Consider the following 18,889-nt stretch of genomic DNA (forward strand, 5'->3'; position numbering starts at 1 on the left):
GTGTGTGCACGTGCATGCTAATATGTGTGTGTGTGTGTGTGTGTGTGTGTCACAGTTCCATATCTCAGTAGGCCAGACTGGCTGCTTGGTTGAAATGAATACAAATATGGAGCCACTAGTTTGCAGCAGATAGTAGTGGTGGCTAGTTGATGAATTACAATGTGGAGAAGGGCAGGAGGGTGGTGGTGATATAAAAAAGAGCAGGTGGAGATGCAGAAAATGCAATAGGAGTGTGGTGATTCGGGATGGTAGTGATTTGGGGATGTTGAGTATGGGTGTGGAAATTTGGATTTGGAACACGGGTGTGGTGGTTTGAAGATAGTTATGACCAGCTTCATGGAACCGGCGTGTGGCGATTTGGGGTGGTGGAATAGGGGTGTGGTAATTTGAGGAGGTGGAATAGGAATGTGGTGATTTGGGGAGGTGGAATGGGGTGTGGTAATTTGGAGGGACGGGAGGGTCCAAGGATGTGTGATTATCCTGTGGTGTGAGAGAGTGAGACAATTCCCCAAGGACAGAGACAGCAGATGCCATTGTTTCACCTTGGGTTGGCACTTACTTCCCAAATTAAAAGAAATAAGGTATTTTTCACTTGCAGAGGCACAACAGTTCACACAGGTAGGACTAGAAAGTGCATGCATCACTGGAGAACCATAGGCATTTGCGATTGATTGTGCTTCAAAGGTGTTTTTTCGTATTGAGTAGTAGAAAATTCACTTGGAAGAAGATATCTTTGAGGCAGTGCCTGAGGAGTGTAATCTCGGAGAAAGTGTGTCATAATTAAACCTCATTTTCACCTTGGAAAACCATGCAGTCACGCAGCATATCTAAGTCTGAGGCTTACATTTCCTTCATGTTGTGTGAATGTTCACAGTGTGGAGATGACACTGTAATGTCAAGCACAGTACATGTCAAATCAAATGGGCACGTACATCCCATAATTTAATATCCATATAAAAGGTCTGTCTGCATGCAGTTATGAGCATTATTATTTATGAGGGTGCGAATACAATATGTGGTTCACGCGTTCCATCTTCGGGAGAATAAATGAACAAAACCTCCAAACCTGCTGACAGCTGTCTGGCTTCATTGTTATTTTGCAGCGATGATTGTTTTAATGGCGTGAGGGAGAAGCATCTGACACACCTGAGAGTTCCTCGGGGGGGGGGGGGGGGGGGTTCCATCGCGTCTGTGTGGAAGACTGCTTCTCTAACCCTTTCCTCACCCCGTGCATGAAAGCCCTGAACACAACTGCAGTGCAATTACACGAAGGAATTGCAGGATGAAGCGGGGGGACCGAAAAAAGAACAGGCTTCCCCTTGGTGTTCGCACTCTGATGACACCTGACATCTCTCGCCCAGTGAGGTGGGCAGAAGGTGGAGCCGATATGGCCAATTGCTGGGAGTTGAAGGTATTTCGGCCCGGAGGTCAGGGGGAGGGAGGAACCCGGCTGAGCAGACAGAGAAGCAAAATAACCCAACGCTGCATCCTTTTGTCCCACGGTCTCGGGGCTGAGAGGAGAGGCGTTATTCCGGCGTTATTCCGGCGTTATTTGTGCCGTTGTGGCACAGCTCGGCGTACTCGTGCTGGCTTCCCCTGTCTCCCCGGTTCCCTCGCTGCGAAGCAGTCTCATGCATTCTAATGAGGGAATTAAGCAAAGCAATTTGAAGTTAAGAGATAATGACTTTAAAATAATAGAAATGCTGGCGTCAGCGCTACGGCGCCAGGCGGGCCCAGTCCATCACCCTCGGTTTACGGTAGCAGTTATTGGATCTCGAGGCGGCGGGGTTTTTAACGGGCGGCTTCTTGTGATGAGCGGATCTCGGCCGAGAGAACGCTGTGTCCCCTCGGCGGGACGATCCGCGGCTGTCAAAGTCGCGGCAGCGTGCCAGGGAGGAGGGGCTACGGTCTCCCTGCCGGGGAAAAACAAACACGGAGCGACGTGAGTTATGGAGCCCCTCCTGTGGCCCCGCCTCACTCCGGCACACGTTGTCCTTGAGGCAGGGCCCGAGGAAACTGGCCGTCTCAGGCCCTGCCCGGGCGGCCATTCCGGCTCATTAAGTGCAGAGAGAGAGAGAGAGAGAGAGAGAGAGAGAGAGGGAGAGAGCGGGAGAGGGAGGGGGAGAGGGAGAGAGGGAGAGAGAAAAAGAGAGACAGAGAGAGAGAGCAAGAAAGAGAAAAAGAGAGAGGGAGAGCGAAAGGGAGAGAGAGAGAGAGGGACAGAGAGAGAGAGAGAGAGAGAGAGAAATAGAGAGAGGTGTGTCTCCCTGTAGGCGGATTCAGTACACTGGGTTCCGCTGCAGTGGAGGTGTTGCTGTGGGTCAATGCGCACTATCTCGCCCGAGCGCCACTAGTTTATTGCTGCTTTCTCTCTGCCTCTCTGTAATTTCCTCTCCGCCAGCACCGCTGTCTGTGTGCACGGTTAATGGAGGGAGGGGAAGTAGGGGGGGAGTCTCACGACCGCTACAGGACGTTAGAGGCACGGCCGCACAGGGGTAACCTTATAAAATCTTGATGGCGGGTGAGGGTTCCTCAGAAAGGCCTGTGCGGGCTCTTAAAAAGAAGAGGAGCCCGGGCAGGGAAGTTCATCAGCGGAAATAGGTTTGCGTTGTGAGGGCTGCCCTGCTGTGCTGTGGGCTGCCGCTGGCGCAGGCGCCGCGCTGGTGTGATATCAGCACATCTCTCACCAGGAGAGCGCTGCACGGTCCCCTCACAGCGCCAGAAAGTGGCTGGTGCTTTTTTCCAGATTGCAAGTTCGCACGCGCCTCTCATGTCAGTAATTTAATTCCAGACAGCACTCTACGTTTGGGAGTGACTGTAAGAGTCGGCACAGATAGAAGAGTACGGGAATTCCAGGCAGAGTGCCGTGGAACTTGTCACGACACGACCCGTGTCACAGCGGTGCTTTCCAGCACAATTTTCATCAATGCAGGCGAAACGAGCTCAGCACTCAGCAGATCAGTAGGGTGGCTTGCAGAGGATTCAGATATTCTCAGAAGTGAACTTGCTGCTCTGTATTTTATGTAGACCTGTCTGTATGTTAGATATTTATGTCTCGTGTTACATTCGTACCGGTTTGTTGTCTTTATAGGGTAACTGTGTGTAACAGTGTGTGGTAACTCACTGAGCCTACTAAAGGATGGTTTACCCCTTTTCTCTGATGTGCGAGAAAAAAAAACATCTTTACATCGATAGAGAGCGGCACCTGCATTTATTTGTAAAATCCAGGTTAAATGACAAAGTGAGGTGATCGTATCAGCCACGCTTATAAGATGATGCTTCTGTTTTTGTAATTCTGAGCCATTTCTGTCAGTGGCACGTGACTCTCCTCGCTGGGCTGGTCCGTGTGTGGCGGCGTTGCGCATGCCGAACACACGCGTGAGCGCGTGACGCTGCCGTGCGATCAGCGGGGGACGGCCCCCCCGGCGCGAAGCTGAGTGACAGCCACATGCTCCTTTCAGACAGAGCCCAGGTGCGCCCAGCCTACCCCGCCTCACCCGCGGGCCGCACGCAGAGCTACTGCGTGGCGCACCCCGCTGCATCTGCTGCAGTGAAACAGCCGTTGTAGTACTGACGGCAGGCGGTTTCGCCCGTTCCAGATGAGACGACTCTAATTGAATTGACTTCTCCCCTCTGTGGCGGTGCGTCAGGGATCAGAGCGTGTAGAAGGTGTAATTTATTTTGCGTCAGCCCCCGGCCCCGGTGACCCCGCACGCGCTCATGAGACACGTTATTGACGGCGGTGCTGTGGCCGCCCGCGCTGCTGCTGTCGGCTCGTATCTCCCCGCAGAGGGGCCGCCGCAGTCAGGCCACGCCCCCCGCTAATAACCGGGGGTGCCGACGTCTTGGCGACAGCGCCATTAGAGAGAATTGAATGCGTGTTACCCGTCATTGTGTCACAACCTCACTGTTGTAATTGTTTCGGTAATGTTGCTATGCCAGCGCAGCAGTTGCTGGAGTTAGCCTTTATGAGACTTGCAGCTTACCTGGACACCACCTGAAAAACATCTTACATAAGGCCGAAGAAAAAGATGTGAATATTTCTCGCTTTACATTTTGTTTGGATCTACGTTGATGGATCTTAGCAGTAGCAGTGTGTCATAGTGGTAGGGAGCAGGTCTTGTATCTGGAAGGTTGCTGGCTTGATTCCCTGCTGTGGCACTGCTGCTATACCCTTGGGCAAGGGCAGAATTGCCTCAGTAAATGACTCAGCTGTATAAATGGATAACATGTAAATTGTAATCTATGTCTCTCTGGACAAGATCATCTGCTAAATGACAGTAATGTAATGTAGTTTAGGGCCTCTGAACTCCCAATTGACCTGCTAAACAGCACTTGTAGGGCTGGGTAATGTTTACGGTCAGATCTTATATCGGGGTTAAAAATGAGGCTGCAAGCCACCATTTTGTTCAGAGTCTAAAATATTCATATTAAACAAGTGTTATTCCCAGTATTATCCTCTGAGGCAGACTGTGCTTTTCAAGGGCTTATGTTCCACTCTGAGATGCTGGGGGATTCTGTAGACAAGACAGGGACTGTGCTGGGATCAGTGGAAGCACTGAGGCAGGAGAGACCTGCAGCTCTGCTAGATGCGTATGACCACTATGATTATCCAGTGTAGGGGCGTAGGGGATATGGGGCTGGTAAGTACAGTCTGTTCTAGTCTGGTCCAGTCTAATCCAGTCCCAGGAATTTTCCCCCAGAAAATCTCTCATTACATATATCATTTTTTGCTTTTCTGGAGCAAATTACAATTTACAAAGCTCACATATTGACTCTTATCTGTGCACAGCTCAATAATTCAACTCGATAATCAAACTCAATAATTACAGATACAATTCAGGTTATACACCATCTTTATGAAGGCAGAGTCCAGCCTGAGAATCAAACCGACAATCTTACCACCCCAATGCCTTAAGCTATGCTCCACACCCCCGCCCTGCTGGGCTCTGGTAGCACAGCAGTGTGAGATAGGCTGGTAGGTATAGCACGTGCCTGAAGATCCACCGCAGTACAGTGGAAAAAGGAGCCTCACGCCTGAAAATGAGTGGGTGATGGATTTCTGTTAACAGGCTGCGTGGCGACTGTAGGCAGAGCTTCTTGTTTTCCTTCTTCCCTCGCAAAAAAAAGCGCCATCCCATGGGAAGCAAACTCATTGTTCACTGAAAAGCCGATTTTACACCACAGATGTGACTAGTGGGTACTGTTTGGGAGAAAAAAAAGAAACTCGGCGGTGTTTGTTTGCGAACTTAGAAATTTCTTCCTCGGTGAAGAGAACAAAGACCCAGAATTCTCTCTGTCTGCTATATCACAGCGCGGGCCGCTTTAAGGGTGGCTTGACCCGTGGAAACGCGGATGCAGGTCAGGTGACGGTGAGATTGAAATGTCAACCCGCCAGCAATGAACCGCTGCCTGCAAACCTCTCTGATTTTTACCCAAGCTGGAGTGATTCATTTTTATTTTCTTTCAATGTGGCCCTTTTATCCTTGAAATATAAGCGCCCGCTGTTTGAAATAAACAGCACCGGAATACAGATCATAATACAGTAATTCGGCTATGAGCCGTGGAGGATGAAGAAAGACATTCACCCGCATAGGTCTTGTAGCTGGTTAAGTGTGTGGGCCCGTCAGCTCTGACAGCTCTGGCACTGACAAAGGGTAATAACAGGCTTGGGCCCGCGCAGCCCCTGGTAGGGGGGCATTTGGCACACCCCAATCACAGCCTCTCCTGTTCGCCCCTTTCCTGGCACTCTCTCTGCTGTCCCCCACCTCCCCCACTTTTCTCCTGACAGAGCCATTTGCAGACACTCGGCGTCCTTCAGCTGTTTAATTTCCACGTCGGCTTCTGGATGGCCTAATTGCTGAGCTGCCAATAAATGGGCCGGCGTTTGAAGGTTAGCGGTGCTGGCGAGAAGCATGCAGCTTTCTTAATGCTTCATCCCTTTATGCAGCCCTGTCTGAAACAGCCAGCTGCCACGTCAAGCTCGTGTCACCGCAACAACCTCTGCAGTCGTGCAGGAGCACCAAAGTGAGATGAATGCGATCATCCGATACACTCGCGTGCAAGATAAAAGATATTTGTAGCACTACAGGTTCCACAGTGTTCCGTAATGGAGCGGGCGCCAATTGCAGGATTCCACTGACATGCAAGGTACCTGTGAGAGTTGAGGCGAAAAGACCCTGGCCGTCCTACCCATCCCTGGTGGAATTAAGATTGTGTGTTCTGATTTTGGCTCCCAATCATCATGGGCAACTAACGCTGGTTTCGAACCCAGGTTCAGCCTGTGGTCGAGACAGCGCTTTGGTGACTGAGCCACATGAAACTCCAGGATTCAGATCTTAGAACCCCTGGCATACTCGTGCACGCTTGTGCATGCTTGTTCATATGTGTTTCTATGCAGAGTATGCACATTCTGGGATTATGGGAGAGACCCAGCTCTTCTCTGCTGCGGGAGAGTGCTGTGCTCACCCTGTGCTAAGCTGCAGATGACACAGGGTGTTCTGGCCCCTACGGCAGCTTTCACAACCGAGCCTCCTCTCTCCTCTCTGCAGTCACGTCCCAAAATACCCTCCAGCGCCCCCAATCCGCGCTCCCCATGCCCCCGCAGTTTGAGCGTGAGCTGCTCCGGCCTCTCAGTACGTTTTTCCCTTTTTGTTTTCTCCCCTGGAGTTGTCACTGTTGACCTGCCCTCCGCAAAACAGTCCGCCCACCGAGCGCCCGGGCGCCCACGCGCTTGATTCCTGCTGCATTTCCCACAAGTGGACACGCGGTTGGGTGCGCTCATCCCCCCAGCCTGCCCCCTCCCCCTCCCTCCTCAGTCTCACAGCTGCAGAACAGGGAAGCGCCCCCCCCCCCCCCCCCAAAAAAAAAGCAGACAGCAGGAACGCGAGGCCATCGCTCACGCACAGCACCGCCACACTGACTCACCGGCCTCGCATCGCTCTCTGTCGGAGCAGGAGAAGTACAGAATGAACGTGACAGCGCCGGCCTAAAATTACACCGGGTTTAATTTGTCTGGGGCGTGTTTGAAGACTTATCTTCTGAGGAGCGCGAACTTCTTTTTAAGAAAAGCGGGGGGGGCGGGGTGGGTGGGAAGGTGGGAGCCTTAACTAAACGTGCGAGAGACGCGGCGGGTATCCTGACAGCCCGCTGCGGGTCTGAGGCTTCATTAGGTTTATCTCCCCGAAAACATCTGGGCACGCGAAGCTGCTTCCGTGACATGGGGGGGGGGGGGGGGGGGGGGGATGGACGAGGTGGGGGACGGGGAGTGGGTGCGAGCGAGGGAGAAAGAGGATTGAAAGAGAGAGGCAGACACATCCAGAGAGAGAGGGAGCAAGGCAGAGGGAGAGAGATGGACGCGCCTAATCCTCGCTCGGTTCGGTTTCCCACTTTCTCTGTGCTGTCGGTCTCTGGCGGGGGCCCCCTGTCCCCTCTCTGTCAGACAGACATGGGAGAGGAGCTTCTGAGGGAGCCAGGGCCCCTGTGAAACACCAAGCCCAGCCAATTAACAGCTCCTCATTTTTCTGGGAGCTGGGTCTCCACACCCAGCTGCCGAATGACTGGCATCAGGTTCCCGCCCACCCACAGCTGGCCCCTGGATTGTGACACCCCCATTTGCGAGTGCAGCTATCACTCACAAAATCTGCATGGGGCTGTCAGGGGGTGAGGCTTTTGTTGGATCCACCCCTTGCTCCCCCCCGCTTCGCCCCATACTCACACTCTACACACTTTTGAATATTTCTTCCGAAATTGATTTACAGTAGGACTCGGGCGAACGTGCTATGCGTTAATAAAGCTGTCTCTCTGCAAGAGCGGGATTCTGCCCGTAGAAGGCAGAGCGGCAGAGAGATCCAGGCATTGCTCTGCCTGTCGAGCTGCTCTGTGCTGTGCTGCGGCTGCCGTCTCTGTGCTGCTCCATGCTGATTTCTCTCTCTCTTCTCTTTCCGTTTAAGGCGTACACCTGAAACAAAGACCAGACCCTGCCTGCGCTCACCCTACAGCAATTGGTAAGCAATCTGTCCACCCGCGGCCTCCTTTGTAGCGCGCGCTGAATGGTGCCCGCTACCCAACAGGCAATTTGTACCCTAAAAGGCAGACACTTCAGGTTATTTGTCGGATCGCTGGAGGGTGGCGATGACTGCGGCGGCGAGGACAAGCAGATGGATAATTAAATAAAACAAAGCCAGATTGCTTTCTGATTCAAATGAAATTAAGGCGATTAAAGTACTTCGCTTCGGATAACAGGTGGAACACAGGGGTGTCTGGTGCAATGTTGCCTGTCTGTCATGTCAGATGTTACCCAGAATGCCCTCTAGCGTGGATTACTGTACTGAGTACAGTGTGGTGTTATTGTGCCCCGTGGTCTGGAGGGGTTTGGGGGGAGGGAGGCTGCTAGGCAGGCACTGTGCAGAGATCAGTAATCTCACACTGGGAAGAGGAGTGTGAAGAATGGGTGTGGGAGAGGATGGAGTGAGAGGAAGGAGGTTGTGGCAGTGACGCTCTTTTTAGTTGCACAGGAGCAGGGGGAGGAAGAGGTAAAAACAACAGCTCAGAGACCCAAAATGCTTGGAACCTCGGAACGCAGCCCTCCTCCCATCACTAATTCATGCTTTTGCTGGAATATTTATATAGGGCTGTCCTCTGAGGCAGCAAAAGGGAGCCATTTTCTGACGAGGAGCACCGGCCTGTCACTAACCGGCAGAGCCAGTCTGGAACTGACATGAGCAGGAGATACATACTCACTCTCTCTCTCTCTCTCGCACACACACACACACACACACACACACACACACACACACACACACACACACATTCACACACACGCTGTCATGCACACACACACACGCACACACACATTCACACACACGCTGTCTCACACACACACACACATAATCACACATACGCTGTCGCGCATTCACACACACACACACACACACACACACACACACACACACACACAAACACAGTCAGAGCAGTGCGAGACAGAGCTAACTTCACAGAGCAGTGCACTGTGTTCGTGGTGAGAGCAAGAACACAGTGTACTGTAAGTAAGGTACAGTAAGGTGTGTCTGGCCCACACAGAGGCAAGCCAGCCCACATTTGAAGCAGAAAACATGAGTGCCAAGAGATGTACGAAATTAGGACCAGCTGCCCTCTGCCTTGGCTCTACCCGTGCCCTCCCATGTGGAGCACAGCCCCACCGAAGGAGACGGGTGCCAGTCAAAGCCTGCGTCCTCCCGGCCGGCGCCTTCCCCTTGATCCTCGCTGGCATGTAACATTTCCCAGAGGTGACAGCTCGCTGGTTGTCAGCTTGTCTGCCGAGTCTCTAAACCCACTCGAATGCAGCTGTTCGTCAAAGCGCAGATACGGGAGGCATCTGCCTGCGTTGCGAGCCTTGATGTCTCCAAGCCGTTGCGTGGCCGGTGGGGCGGCAACAGTGAAGAATGTAGGGCTCCGTTGCTGTCAATTGTGATCAATACTGGCCAATTGAAGATGGATGTGTTTGCACAGTAGATGATGAGAAGTGAAACGTTATCAATGCTTCCACTTTCCCCGATACAGCTGAAACAGTAATGCTTTATGGTGTCGCAGTGGGTATTGACTGGTGGTTGTGTTTATGCAGGATAAACACTATCATTCCAAGAGTTACAGGGAGATATCCTGAACTCTTGCTCACATTAGAGAGCTAATTCTTTCAGGCTGCTTCCTCTCATCTGTGTATGTGTGTGTGTGTGTGTGTGTGGGTGTGTGTGTGTGTGTGTGGATGCGAGGGCAGGGATATATAGAAATGTGAGCTTTGACTTTGATAACAGGATAAGAGGATACTCCGCAGAAAGTGGCATTAAGTCTTCACAGAGCGATATTCATGACCTTTGAAGTGTAAATGGTTACATCTGTAATTTGAACATTTTATTGGCATTGCTGAATTCAGACACTGTCTGTTTTTTCAGCTAGGACGTTCACTAAATGTTCTGATTCTCCGAGCGAAATCTTGTTCTTTCTGGATAAACTGGATTTGCTGTATTTTTTCTTTGGGGCAAAAAAAGACTAGGGTTGATTGAACACTAAAGAGGATTATCATTTCTGAGATGGGCGAGGGGGGGGTTCCAGTTGCTGAACAAGTGGCGCATGACTGTTTGATGTTTTCCCCCCCAGAAGGCAGTGACAGAGCCAGATAGCCTCCGGCCGGAGACTCAACACACGCGCTGCTAATTTATGGAAGCCCAGAATCTCCCCCTCCTCGAATGGTCCTCAGCCATCTGCCTGTCACTGATAGCGTATGAGAATGTCATGTGTGTCTCCCATGCAGCTGGGGTACAGACACGCATTGGGTATCTGTGTATGTATGTGGTGTGTGTGTGTGTGTGTGTGTGTGTATGCATGTTGGGGGGGCATTGTTTACTGTATGCTGTCATTCAAACATTGATACCATGTCTTATTTGTATATCATTATCATTGAATGGAATGCCTCCTCTTAAATAACTCACAAAGGACAACAAAGAAAAGCCAGCTTAATCATCAGAGGCCAGCTGCGGGCTGATGATGCGTCTCCCGGCGCGTGGATATGTTGTGATCTTCTGTGCGCGCGACGCAATCAGCATCGCTTTGGAGTGTCGGCAGGAATTGCTTTGACCTGCCATCGCGTGCTCGCTAAAGCGTTGAGAATATGTTCCTTTCTCACACACGCTCCGGCTCCGCTCGCCTCAAAGACAACTCAAAGATAAAACACCCTGGAGAACCCCTCCGCTGTCAGCCTTGAAGTCCCGCGTTTCCCGCTCGGTCTCATACGCCTGTTAAACCATGCCCTTTCAACACCAGGTTTGCAAATCTCTTTTTACTCGTCCTCTCTGTTGCCTAGATAAGATGGGCAGCCTGCAGTGAAGCAGTTAAAGGATTACTCAGCTGCTCTGCATGTGTGTATGTGTGTATGTGTGTGTGTGTGTGTGTGTGTGTGTGTGTGTGTGTGTGTGTGTATGTGTGGGGGTGGGTGGGTGCTTGCTTGTGTGTCCTCCCTCATAAATGCACACATGCCCCCCATTTAAAACCTTTCAGGCAGCCCTGTCTTGCCCAGTGTTACACCAAATGAATGAGGTCCCTGAGGGGGTGCTTGAACAAACAGAATGATGATTTAATATTTGAGAACATGGAAATAATTTTTTTTCCTGTGGAAGCTGAAGCAGTTGCAGTCTGATTTCCTCGCCGCGGACACTAATAGGAATCTTGTTGCTGAGGGGCTGAGAGAGGGAGAAAGAGAGAGAGAGAGAGAGAGAGAGGGAGGGAGAGAGAGGGAGAAAGAGTGAGAGGGAGGCTGCTTCCAGTCTAGGAATGCAAATGCAGCTGTCTGCTTAACTGAATAGCAATTCATGCTGTAATAAGCACTCTTTCATTGAAAAGGCCCAAAACTCTGACCTTTTTTTGCAACTTGTAGCAAGCTGGGTCCAGCTCAAGTTTTGAAGTAAATGCTTTTAGGAGAAGCATTTTTCATTAGGATCTCAGTTTGAAATACCAGCTTTGTTTTGCCACATTCCATCTAATGGAATATACACATACAGCCTGTAAAAGCAGTGCTCTGAGGAGCCCTCAGCCCAGTGAGGGATTTCTGCCGGCCACATTTCATAAGGGAAAGGCGATTTGGGGAGTGAAAACGAGAAGAGTGGGGGCTTAGTGATGTCACCGCTGATGGCAGACAGGACACAACCTCCTAACTGCCGTAATCCGGACCTTCCAGCCACAGCAGGCCGGCTGCCGTCCGCCCGGGCCCACCCCGCGTCACCCCCTCCCTCCCGTCCTGCGAGGGCGTCAGCGTCACCGGGTGGCACCACAGGCCACCGGGGGCCACAAACGCTCCCTCCGAGCTCATCTCATTTTTCCGAGGCCTTTGTTCTTTCCCCGGTGTTGAAGTGCGGAGAAAAACCAAAAACCACATCCGGCCATCTGCGGCTTGCATTCGGCCGCTCTTACTCACTCTGCCCCTGTTGTGTCAGGCCCACTTTGATTTATTACACAGCCGTACTGCGCGGGGACGTGCGCCGCAGCTAATTTGGTAAATAGCGTTTACCTGCGGAGACGCATCGCGTGCGACACATTCGAGGGCGATGAAACCAAATTGAAAAGAGAAACCCTCCATCTTGAAAACTGAGCTGAAATTCTCACCCAGACAGCAGCGCCTGTAATAGATTGCGGGGATGCACGATCTTCAGGGACCCCACTTCTAGCAGGCGCGCTCATTTCTCAGCCGCAGGGTGAGCTGTTGGAGGTCTGAGTCCCCTGCTGTTGAAAGCGCCCGGGGGTCAGTCAGTGGAACAGCACCTGAAGTCCAGGCTAATTCTGTGCCACGCGAAAGCCTCATGCACCATCGTGACTGTACAGATCTGGCTGGCTTGAAACCGCAGCCCTCAAATGAATGTAATCATTGTTGTCGCCCTTCTCTAAAGAGCCTTCTGCAGCGTCATCTCAGTGGAGTCACGGAGTCCATTATTCAGTGGAGGGAGACTGTGGCTTTGAGAACACCAAAATGAGCTGTCACATGCTGTCAGTGACTCACTGCTTCCAGCCAATCACAGGGCTTTGCTAAGCAGGGGCTCAGTGCCTGACAGCACACGGTGACTCCACCTCTTCTCGGGTTTTCTGAAGCCTCGTAGTCCCACACACACTCAGATCAGAATTATCCTGAGTGTGCTGTCTTCCTTGCTTTTCCACTACACCGTATGAATGACAGCAGGGCCCAGAACTCACGGCTTGCTAACCCATCATCTTAAAATAGCTTCAATCATGCATTATTTGTGCTGGGACCTCCAGCACTGTCAGATAGCATTTGCTGCAGTGTTGGTAGTCTTCTCCTGTTTTTTGGGGAGGCTGCAGTCTGAGGTTATTCCCTGAAATACTCTCCGCTCCTGTGTGTGATGGTTGGGTAAGAACACGTTATCTCTGCTCAAGATGGAGGACATGAGAAGGAGGGTGTTCTCACGCATACGGCTTTATCTCGAGAAGAAACAGGGCGCAGGTGGGTGCTGTCACTGCACCTTGGCTACGGCCAGCGTGGCATCGTCCCGGTGACACCTCTCTCTGGGGACGCGGCGCCCCCCCCCAGTTTCTCGTGGCTGTTTCGGCTCTGCCTCTCACGCACGTCACGCTCCGTCCCCGCGGGATCACTTTGGGCATGACAGCGACACGGAGCACCGTGGGGCCCTGTGGATCCTGCCACACGCTGCCTGCAGCCTGCACAGCGACAGATCGATACTCTCTCCACACGCACAGCCACGCTCACGCCTGCTACAGTCAGCCCATGCATTTGCACATATGTACACGCATACACACGTACACACGCATGCAGTAGCGTGCGCATGCATGTACTCGAAGGCATGCACGCACACTGAAACACTCACGGGGACGCTAGCCTGCATACACAAACACATACTGTACATGCATATGCACAAACTCATACCACATAACACCTAACATAATGTTCACAGCCATGCATACTCACACTGACACACATACTGTACAAAGATAAAAATATCCACTCATACTCACATGCCCACACATACTGTACATACACTCACAGAGACTGTGGTCCTCACAGAGGCAATGGCATGCACACATACACACACACACACACACAAACCATGATGCTCCCAAAGAAACTCTTATGCATTCACACAGACATGTACACACTCTGTGGTATTCACAAAGGGTCTTTTAATAAATACACACATGCACACACATGCGCCCACATACTGTACACTATACAAGCCCAGTAGCCCGCTTGCTCCTTCATACATTCTCTCCTGTTCATGTCCCCGTGGCTTTTCTCTCCTCTCCAACTCTACAAGAAAGGCAAGAAAAAAATGACTGGATGGAAAACGGTTAACCTTCAACCTTTACCACTCTCCACAGTCGTATCTGTGAAGCCCAGCGCTCTCGTCAAAAGCTACAGACGCTGATCAGTAGCTTTCGTGTAAGATGTCAGGACCCGTGAATGCCGTGCGTGTGTGCGTGTGTGCGTGTGTGCGTGTGTGCGTGTGAAATGAATAATTCAGGTCCTGCCTTTCTGTGGGGATGCTGTCAGTGATTGTGAGTCAGTGAGTTGTCTTACAAATGGCCCCTCGCTGTTGCTGCTCCGGTAACCGCAGATACTGCTGTTGGGTTTGAAAGCCCCCGATCGCTTACAGTATTTCTGAGGGAGTTTTTGTAGGCTAGATGGGGCCAGGTGGGACAACAATTGCAACCCTACGCATTCTGCCTAACGATACAGCAATACCCAAATGCAATCGTGACCTGCAAATCCAGTCAACCACACGCTTTTCTATATACTCATGATTCTTTTACCTATTTGCTGTAGAGGAATCCCACACGTTCTTCCCATTCTTTAGTGTGTCCTTTACCAGTCCTCCAAGAATCATTTTCTTTTTTAAAGAGCTGTATTGTTTTTGGCTGTTTGCCTTAAGGTGTTTCTGAGGGGGTTTTCTTACAGTGAGTTAACCAAGCAAATTCATCTATCCTATTTTTACAGCCTTAGATATGATGTTTTTTATTTCATATTTGTTAAAAAGTTTACAGATTTCATGCATTTTTTGACAGCTGTGAGCTGTTGTTTGATTAATCTTGAGCAGGTATTTTTATTAGTTGTTTTGCTGATCGTAAATAAATTCCTTTATTCTTATGTCAACGATAATTTGTTTTGTTTAGGATTGTCTTTGGAGAGATATTTTTTTTTGTAGCTTTACAACGTTCATGATGTAGCCAAACATGTTTGTGAGCTTAGCTGACCTTGGCTGGTCCAGGATCAGTTTTGTGTTTGTAGCGCAAAGCTAATGTAACGTAATTACTCTTAGATCTAATGCTATTAGCTAGATCTACTAATACTGTTAACATTAGCGCTACTTTCGCGAGTGACCTATGATATTTTCCCGTAATCAAACAACAGCAACAGCAGAGCTCTGTGAGACAGGAGAGTGGGTTATACACTGTTGGCTTACACAACTGTAAGGGAAACCCTGGCTTACTAACAAGTATCACTGCGGTAGTGTGACACCGGTAGTGGGTGGGGGGAAGGAGTGGACAGAGGGCCGCCCCTGTGTCTGGGACCCACCTGCCGCGGTCCGTTCAGTGCTCCAGGTTGTTCATTGGACCAGGGGAGCTGCAGGACCACAGACAGCGCCAGCCCTACTCACAGCCACTGCAGCAGCTGCACCTCATCGCTAATCGCTAATCGCTGTGCAGTCCCATCGGCGGGCTCAGACACAGCTCACGCGCCTGTTGGGGAGAGGCCTGCATGGACATGGCTGCCGGGCTGTCTGTCTCTCCAGCCTGCCTCCACCGTTTCCAGCAGGCCTGCTCTCTCTGCTTTCTCTGCCGCGCCTCCCGCCCGGTTCTGTGGCGGGGAGGTGCGTCATGTAAAGATGAAGTCAGAGGGACGGTGAGTCAGTCCCCAGTCCTTTTCGGCTTGTTTCCCTTGTCTAAGCCCTGCCTGACATGGTGCCAACCCTGCCAGAAGCACTCATTCTCATATGAGCCTTGAAATGTATTTTTTTTAAATGAAGTTAAAAATGAACACAGGCTCTCTGTAGCACCCGAAATAAAACCAAACCCACCGTCTACAGAGCCAGTTTGCCAGATAAAGTATGTCGCTAATGATGCCAGCCCTGTCTGTATATTTCAGTCCTGTCCTAGTATCCAGCTATACTGGCAGAGTGTCATAGGGAACTTTAAAAGTAGTATTTTCAAAGTAATACATCTTACTTTATCTAGAAATCTAGGAAAACTACATACCTAATATAATTTTAGCAGCAAATAATTATTCATAATAAAAAATGGCATAACATGAGAAATGCCTATGTCATTAGAGTGGCTGTATATAAGTGAGGTGAGGTGCAAAGGCAAAAAGTAACTCAAAAAGTGCACTTGTTTGGAAGAAATTGGATGCTTAACATTAATAACCCATCCCTGACTTCCCAACTGGATTTTGTATTTTAGAGATACTTTAAAACAGGCTGCATTAATAATTTAGTACTGGGGGGCAGAGGAGGTGGAACGGTGTGAGTTGGGGCCCTCAAACAACACAAATCCATTGTATTGAATTTCAAACTGCAGCATATTGTAGGACATGGGGATTCTGACTGTACTGTGGAGTAAGGCATTGTGGCTGGGGCTGCTCTGTTTTACCATCGGCCTGGTCCCTCAGCCACCTGCTACTCTAGTCAGGCTTCAAAATAATCCTTCTTCCTGTAACTTGGGGTTTGTGTCTGAGAGATTGTCAAGGGAAAGGGATTGAAAATGCCAAGCACAAACCAGTGAGATCCCCACACCAGGGTATTGGATGAGTACTTCATGTGTCCACCTAAAGACTTTACCTGGGTTTGTTATTTTTTCATGAACCCCTTCAGTGTTTTTTGCCTCTTATCATACCCAGTTTAGCATTATGATTGAGAAATATTTTTAATGCCAGCACCTGATCATGTTCAGTTTATTACTGACCCACGGTGAACGTTGGCCTCACTGAATCAGAATAGCCCCCTGCTTGCACACTAGTGTGTCCCCTGTCCTCCCCCCCCCATTCACATCAGATTACACTGCAATGAAGAAGCCTTATGGCTGCGTAACACAGAGTTCCGGGGGAAAGCGTTTAAGTGTAACCCAGAGCAATGTGCTCACTGCGTTCCACTGCGCAGCCGAATTATGAAAGGCCGCCTCGGTTTTTCCCTCCGCCGCTGAAAGGGCAGGTGGAAACCTATTAGGGGCGCGCGAGGGGCCGGGGCCAGATGAATCGTGGGGGATTTAGCCTGCCTCTTCACGACTCGCTGGAGCTCAGTTTGAGATATTGTGAGAATCTCGACGGGTGGCGAGGGCCTCGGCACAGGTCTCTGCGTGTCACATCTGGTGGGGTTAGGAAGCATTTAGATAGCCGCCTCCATGTCTATTTTGTTCCTGCCCACGCCACCTCTAGAGGTTCGGAGACCATGCATCAGACATGCAGCAGGGATGCAGCAGAGGGTGTTGAATATTGATTCCAAAGCGAGCTGCAGCCCGGTTGTTTTTAATATGGGAGTGGGAGAGGGGGGCACCGCAATGCATTTGCAAGGGAGTGGAATCCTTAAGTGAAAGCAACAGCATGTGATGTTCTCCCCGCACACCTGCGGCAGGTCGGTTATATAAGCATGAAGTCACGTGTCCTTTTTTCCGCCTCTGACACGCTCAGGACTCCTGACTTTTTCAGGGTTGTCGGGTCGGGGGCGCAGAGCAGGGTGCTGTGTTTCGGACGGACGCGAGGCCACTCTCCCCTGTGGCCCGCAGAAAGGCCACAGTCTCCCTGAGGTGACTGTCCCTGGGGCGGGAGGAGCCAGACAGCCGGTCAGCACGGAGGTGGGGTCGGGGGTCATCCAGCGGGGATGCCCGGGAGGTTCAATCCCCGGCCGGTCCCACTGCTCCCTCAGCATTCAGCTCATGGCAAAAGCAATTATCCGCCGCTAAAGTTTTAATGAGTCCACCGTCTGCCAGACGTTAATGCATAGTTAAAACCCAGACGGGGTAAATTGTTCTCATTATTTTATTAAATCAGTTCAAACATCTCCGAACAAATTCCTAATGATATAATTCAGCACCCGTCTAATTTCAATTCATCACCGTGCTGATTGACCGTTTAAAATTCTACCCCTTGCCTAACTCAATTAAAAGAAGCAACAGAAGAATTCCAGATTCCATTAAAAAAATGGACCAGAAGAAAAACAAGCTCCACTGTCTGTTTCTCTTATTTCTTTCCCAAGGAGTCGAGGAGCCCATGAAGCTCCTCCAAACTTAGAGGAAATGACACGCGTCCCACACCGCCCTGTTCCTTTTTCGTCTGTCTGTTTATCTCTTAATCCTATGTCTTCATCATCCTGTTCCCTCTGTTAGACTCGCCTCCTCCTCTCCTCCCCATCTTGTGAGCTGTGGTGCCAGGCGTGAGGTGCCGCGTGCCGCCGGCCGCCCGGCTCCGCCGCCCCGGCTCCAGATGGCGGTGAGATGTGACAGGAGGCCCGGTGCGGGCGCAGGGGAGCGGCAGCGGTGCCGTTACAGGAGGGACCTCTCTGTGCTGCCATGGCGAATCGCTCGGGCTGTCTGAACGGGCGCCTGCGCACTCATCCGCGAGGGCAGGGAGCCCAGAGACGCCCAGACCGCAGTGTTTGTTTTTTTTTTCTTTTTTTTTCACCTGGAAGGATTCCTCCTCTTTTTTCTTTGTCCTTCTTTTTTTGTCTCCTTCGTCTTTATCGTTTTGAAACCATCTGTGGTCCTCCCCTGCCTCTGCCCGGAGTCTGGCTGCTGGGGGTTGGCTGGAGCCTGACTGTTATTGTTGCCTGATGTTCAGCAGCGCTGATGAGCAGGAGGGTGCCAAACACCATGCGCACCTCCCCCCCAGCAGGTGTGTGTGTGTGTGTGTGTGTGAGAAAGAGTCCAAGCTTAGTCGGTGCCTTCACTTCTCTCTCCAAGTGGTGGTCCCAGTGCCATCTGTTGTGTGTGTGTGTGTGTGTGTGTGTGTGTGTGCGTGGTGAAGCGTGTGTCTGTGTATGTGTGTGTGTATGTGGTGAAGTGTGTGTCTGTGTATGTGTGTGTATGTGTATGTGTGTGTGTGTGTGTGTGTGTGTGTGTGGTCCTCTGCCAGTGCTCCCTGTCTGCTCAGTAATGAGACCAGCAGTAACAATCGCCAACTCACCGTTAACACCAAGAGTGCAGTCTTAGTCTTTCACCTTATTCCAGAGGCTCTAGCTGGCTTGCAGCAATCAAAACCCCACGTTATGAGATTGTTGCAGTGTCCTCCGCTCTGAAGCCATTGTATTTGTCATTGAGCAGACATTTGAAATACAATACACTGTCCATGCAGTGACCAGGGACATTATCCAGCATTACAATGAGG

The 18,889-nt window shown here is 50.9% G+C and overlaps 1 protein-coding gene across 2 annotated transcripts in view; it reads left to right on the top strand.

Moving 5' to 3' along the window:
• The window catches only part of LOC118787855 (amyloid-beta A4 precursor protein-binding family A member 2-like), a 67,880-nt gene that overhangs the window by 11,880 nt on the left and 37,111 nt on the right, over positions 1 to 18,889 (top strand). For both annotated transcript variants that reach the window (XM_036543577.1, XM_036543578.1), the window contains exon 2: positions 7,953 to 8,006. The gene's annotated coding sequence lies outside the window, so the exon portion shown is untranslated. The remainder of the gene's footprint in view (positions 1 to 7,952; positions 8,007 to 18,889) is intronic.

This window comes from Megalops cyprinoides, chromosome 13 (assembly GCF_013368585.1).
Source record: "Megalops cyprinoides isolate fMegCyp1 chromosome 13, fMegCyp1.pri, whole genome shotgun sequence".
NCBI classification, from domain to species: Eukaryota; Metazoa; Chordata; class Actinopteri; order Elopiformes; family Megalopidae; genus Megalops; species Megalops cyprinoides.